The following is a 6,158-nucleotide window of genomic DNA, read 5'->3' as shown; positions in this document are numbered from 1 at the left end:
TGATCTTTAGCAAAGTTCTGAATAATCTTCAGCTTGTGATATTAAAGATATTGTTGGATAATTCTCACATTCTGTTGGGACACCATTCTTTGGAATATGCACAGATATGGACTTCTTCCAGTCTCTTTGCCAGTCAACCATCTTCCAATTTTTATTTACATAGACTAGTGAATGCTTCCAGAGCGGCATTCATTTGTTAAACCATTTCAATTGGTATTGTGTCAGTTCCTGGAGCCTTGGTGGTTTTTTTGGCCAATGTCATCAGTACAGCTTGAACTACTTTCAATACTATTGGTTCTTGATCACATGTGACGTCTTGAAACAGTTGAATGTTGACCAATTCTTTTTGGTACAGTGATCCATTTTTATTCTTTGGATGTTTCTTTGGCTACTTTCCTGAATCTTTCAGTATGGCTTCTCGGGGCTTTACATTTTTCTTCAGTTTATTCATCTAGAGAAATGCTAAGCATGCTGTTTCTTTTTGGATTTTAAACTCCAGGTCTTTGTCTCTTTCATTATAATATTTTATCTTTTATAATTTCCTCACTAGCACCCCCTAATGAGCTCAGAATTGCTTGAGAATCATTCACAAAATCCCTAAAAAGAATTTGCTATTTTGTAATCAATTAATTTCCTATGTGAAATTTATTTCTCCTTAAAATACTTAGAGTGATTAATGCTTTCTGCACTGCATTCTGTCAACTATAATGAGAAAGACTGTGAAAGAATTACAGAGAAAGTTGGATAAATAACAAATTAATTCAACTGTACAAGTAAACCCCCCAAAGTAAAAGGACCTATATTTTCCAAAAAACAACAACAACAACAAAAACCACACAAACAAAAGCCCCAAAAAACAGAGATGGTCAGAGTGGATATACAAAGCAAAATCTAACTCTATTATCTTCATACATAAAAAAGGAAAAAAAAAAAAAAAAGATATCAAAACTAGAAAGATGAAAAGACAGATCAAATACTAACTAAAAATTGCAATAAGTATGTTAATAACAAAGTAGATCTACCTATAATAATACATTATTAAAATTAAAAACATTACTTTATAAACATAAAGGTTCTAGTCATCAATAAGATATAACAATTTCAATCCTGTTTACACATAATAAATACTCTTAGCATATTTAAAATGCATTCTCACAGGGCTTCCAAGAAATAGAAAGTCAAATCACCATTATAGTAGATTTCAAACCTACTTCAATGGTTTATGAACTCATAATGAAATGAAATAATTGACCAGGTCAATCAATAATATCTTACACAAGCTTCTTTCAAATATAGGACTTGTCATCAAGTCCATTCAAAATCATGGTGAACCCCATGTGTGTCAGAGTAGAGCTGCGTTTCATAGTCTTTTCAGTGGCTGATATTTTAGAAATAGATCACTAGGTCTAACTTTCAAGACCACTCTATGTGGACACGAACTTCCAACCTTTTGGTCATAAGTTAAGGATTTAATCATTTACACCAGCCAGAGACCTAAGAGTATAAATAAAAAATATTTCTACAGAATTATAGAAACCTTTATTAAACAAAAAATTCAAACTGTGGAATGATTGTTTCTCCACACATACTCCATTTAGTGTTTTTCTTTTTCATTTTTTACTTAATCTTTAATAAATTTTAATTAAATAAAAAAGCATTAACAGTAAATTTTGGTCTGAAATGGTCCCTCTGCTAAAATGCCAGGAGCTAGCTGAAATTTTGACTTTAAAACCAAAACCCCAAATGTTTAATAAATAAAAATAAAAATTATTTGCCATTCTAAGAGGAAGATGCCAGAGGAAGGCCTCTAGATCTTGGGCTTGTGACTACAGGGGTAGCAGGCAGAAAAGTAACATGAAGAAAGACCATTTGCACAGTTCCCACTTTTAGCAGAGGTAAGGTAAGTGTCAGGAGCTCTGGTAGCCTAGTGGTCATGATTCGGGCTGCAAACCACAAGGTCAACAGTTTGAAACTACCAGCTGCTCTGCGGGGGAATGATGAGACTTTCTGCTTCTATAAAGATTTACAGCCTCGGAAACCTTGTTCAGTGACAATATGGGTCGGAACCGACTCATCGGCATTTAACAACAACAACAAGGTAAGGGTCATGTGTATGTACCCTCCTACACTCAATCTGGTTATGGATTAGAAGAGAAGACAGAGGTTAAAAGCAGCTTAGCTTTTGTTTCTGGCCCAAGTAAGGAGCTTAGAAAGGTAGCACAAATTTGGCAGAATGAGGTCCACATATGGGACAATAAGGCACAACACTGGCTCAAGAGGTCAGGGAGTCAAAGGCAAACAGCTAGAGCCAAATTCTGAAGTGTAAGGAATGCGAGCTGTAAATCTCACCTCCAGAGTTGAAGCAGCGGCATGAAAAGAAATGGAAAGGACAACATGAGGATAGAGAGGCAAATTAGACCATTCCTTCTTCCAGGATGTAACAAATCTTCCCTCTGCATGAGGGTAGGATAAGTTAGAACTTGGTTTTGGTTGTGTCAACTGGGTGACAAAGAAGCAAGGAGGTTGAGCACAGAGGAGAACTCTCCTCTATCTCTCTTCTTCACAGAGCTTAAAGTTATCCTGTGGCGTTGGTGAAGAAGTCCCTTGGCTTTATGCATCATCAGTCTGGGGGCAGCAGGGACCATGGTTCAGTCATTCTTACAGTGGTTGTTATTGAGAATGGGATGGCCATTGTTATTATGAATGAGATGGTTATTAAGGATGGGATGGACAGCTCTTTGCTCCTCCCCCAGCTGAAGCCTCTTCCAACTCTGAGCTTTCTGTTTCTTCACAGTCACTACATTCACCTTCTACCAGTTTTCCAGTTAAGAACTTGTAGGTCATGCGCAAAATGAGGTAGACCTAGAAGATATGCAGTAGCTATAGTACTCCCATCATGGAATTGAAGAATAGCCAAAGAAGGCAGAATAGAGCTCCAGTGGATATACCACAGGGCAATGCACGATCCAGAGGGGCAGGATGACCAGTCGAGTGATAATGAAGACAATGGCAAAGATGATGACGCTATTGTTGCAGGTGTTTTCCATTCTGCACAGTTAAACAGTTTTGCTGACTCAAGCAGGTAGTCAGAAGAGTCATGCAGAGCCATGATGAGCATCCCTGACCTGAAGTAATTAGCAAACCAGAAGAAGCTAATGAGGATGACGGTGGCCATATGGTGATGATCTATCTGTTCCTTGAAATCTGTTCGTTTGGCATTAGAGGCAATGCTGAAGAACAGGGACCAGTAGAAAGAAAGTTCAATCATGTAGTACCAGTACTGGGAAGGAATGGTGCTCTGTATGAGATACCCCTCCCAAACTTTCTTCATGTTATAGAACCAGGGTTTATCCACAATGATGGCCATGCCAGAAATGAAAGCAATCAGGTAAAATGCGAATCTCCACTGGCTATTCCGAACTACTTGAGGAGACTGGGCTGGTCTTGGTAGCGGCGGTGGCACCAGCGCTCTGCCTGGGGACCAGAGAGCTCACTCTGCTGTGACAACAGCTCAACATCTTCCTGCTTAGGCTGATTGCCACTGGTGGTTGGTGGTTATGTGCCGTGGAGTCGGTTCCAACTCACAGTCGCTGTACAGAGTTTCAAGGCTGTAAATCTTTACCGGAACAGAAAGTCTCATCTCACTCCCGCTGAACAGCTGATAGTTTCGAACGGCTGACCCTGAGATTAGCAGCCTGATTCGTAACCACTACACTACCAGAGCTCCTTTGCTACTAGTCAGGTAGAAATGCTCCAAGGTGGGATTGGGAGGGGTCTGCAGCCGAGTTTTCTCTTTTACATTCAAAAGGGCAGCCTTTGATATAGCCACATAAAGTTCAAAAGAAATCGTGAATGATGAGGAAAAAACAAGGTTAGGGATAGAATGATACAGTGGTCTGAGACCTTGGTGTAGACACGTCTATCTTGGTCTTCTAGATCAGCTCAGGTTAAGTTTACAGTCTACCAGAGTCCTTCCCACCAAAAGTAGTCATACAAGGTCTGGAGCATCCCATAGACCCTTTCTCGGTGTCTCTTCTTTGTTGTTGTGAAGTGCCCTCGAGTCGGTTCCTACCCATAGCAACCCTGTATTGGGTTTCTGAGGAGTGAGCTTGAACCGCTGGGATTGAGGTTCAAACAGACTTTGCCACCACTTAGTTTTAAATGCTTCTAAGGTAATGTTTCCATCTCTCTAACACTTCCATGAATAATTTTTCACTCTTCGATTTGATGTTGTTGTTAAGTGCCATTGAGTCAGTTCCGAGTCATAATGACCCTATATAGGGTTTCTAAGGAGCGACTGGTTGGTTTGAAACACCAGTTCTGTAGTGAGCAGTTCACACCAAAATTTCCCTCTTCCATTTAAATCAAGCCAAAATGGCAGTTTTGGCATTCTGGAGGGATTCAACTTACATTCCCCTTAAGTATACTTTGAGTTTGGGAAACAAAAAGAAGCTTGAAATGGCAAGATCAGGGCTGGAGGACAGACCTGGTTAAATATTTCACACACACACACACCCTCAAACAACAACAACAAATTCTTCTTATACAGCCCTTACTACCTTAAAAATAAGCAGATGCATTGTTGTGAAGGGAAAAAAAAATTTTCTTGGTGCAATTTCTTGACCTTTTTCTCATCAGTGTAGTTTTCAGGTTTCTTAAAACTTCTTCATAACAAGCCCTTGTGATCATCTCATATCCTTTGAGAATTTATCAAGTTCACTTCCTTGAAATCCTAAGTAAGTTATAAGCATAACCTTATGAGCTAATCTTTTGCCATGAAATTAACTGATCTAGCAGATTCCCCTGGTAAGTCATTATTTTTACTGGATATTTTTGAAGGCATCCTAAAGAGAGGCTAAAACAAGCGTATTACTGAGAGAACTTGTCTGAAGCCAAACACTCAGCACAGTTCCATGTTTAAACATGCTTTGTTTAGAATAAACCCAAGCAAGAGTGGGGGATTTCAAAAAGTTCATGGTAAAATTGAACTAAAGGATAATAATTTTTATTTTGAAGCCCCCTCATATAAACTGGAACTTCAGTTGCAAAACATTTTGACTTGTCCCCACTCTACTTACCCTCTCACCTCCCCAACAAGCACACATACCTTAGCATCTCTTGCACCCAAAATTTTGGTTCCATATCTTAGACAGTATGGTAAAAGATTCCAGAATTGAATCAATGAAAACTCTAATGAAAATTGCGTAATAATTTATTTTTCAAAACTGAAGCAACAAACCTGTGACTCTCCCCAAAGTGAGTGACCTGAGAGCCCTGAATTCGACATCAGGGGAGAAGTTATAACTCAACTGGAGTTGCTGATCTACCTGCAAGAAAACAGAAACCAATATCATATCAACACAGGCTTCTGGGTGCAGAGCATAGAACATGTCTTTCTGGAAATACCTTGAAAACAACAAGAAGGACACTCTACAATTTTCTCTCTGGAGATATTAGAATGTCTGACTACTCTCTCATAATGCATACAAAAGACCCCTTTCTTTTCTCTCTGTGAAATAAGAGTTTTCACATAAACACACACACACACACACACACACACACACACACATACACACTCACACACAGTGTCTACTTTCTGGGAAATTCTATACAGTTTTTGTTTCTCACTAAATTATTATCTGTAAACAAAGTAGCAAATGAAGACTTCCCAGAACTTCCTCTGCTGGATGAATATTGGAAGAAAAGATCTCCCTTTTTATTTATTTATTTATTTTGTGTGTGTGTATGTGGCCATTACTGCTCCCTTTACTCCATAATTTTGACCTGCTCATATTCAGGTGTGGGCTGAGGGGATTCATGGGCAAGACTTTAGGTTTGAAAAAAAGATAATTGAAGTTCCCCTGGTGAGAAGATTCTAGCTGATCAGTTGTGGACTTCTGATATCACCACCTTTTGAGGATTTGCTAGGATTGAGGGTCAAATTGAATCTTAGGATCCATGGCTTTCCTCGTATCCTTACACATTGCTAATTCATTTCATCCTACTTGTTCCCATTCTCTTCATGCCTAAGCAGTATTCTCCATATGACAATACTTTTAGAATGTCATCACATCTTATTGTATCCTTCCAGACCTGTCTCTGAATATGTATTATGATGTTGTGCCTAAAAAATCCCTGTCAACTTACAGTTTGCCTGC

At 38.9% G+C, this 6,158-nt stretch overlaps 1 pseudogene; it reads right to left on the bottom strand.

The window, feature by feature from the left end:
* Positions 1-2,715: 2,715 nt before the first annotated feature.
* LOC102834928 lies at positions 2,716-4,008 on the bottom strand (annotated as a pseudogene).
* Positions 4,009-6,158: the final 2,150 nt, after the last annotated feature.

Source organism: Chrysochloris asiatica, unplaced genomic scaffold (assembly GCF_000296735.1).
Source record: "Chrysochloris asiatica unplaced genomic scaffold, ChrAsi1.0 scaffold00332, whole genome shotgun sequence".
Taxonomy (NCBI): domain Eukaryota; kingdom Metazoa; phylum Chordata; class Mammalia; order Afrosoricida; family Chrysochloridae; genus Chrysochloris; species Chrysochloris asiatica.
The sequence above is the reverse complement of the archived record's forward strand: the minus strand, read 5'-3'. Positions and strand labels throughout refer to the sequence as shown.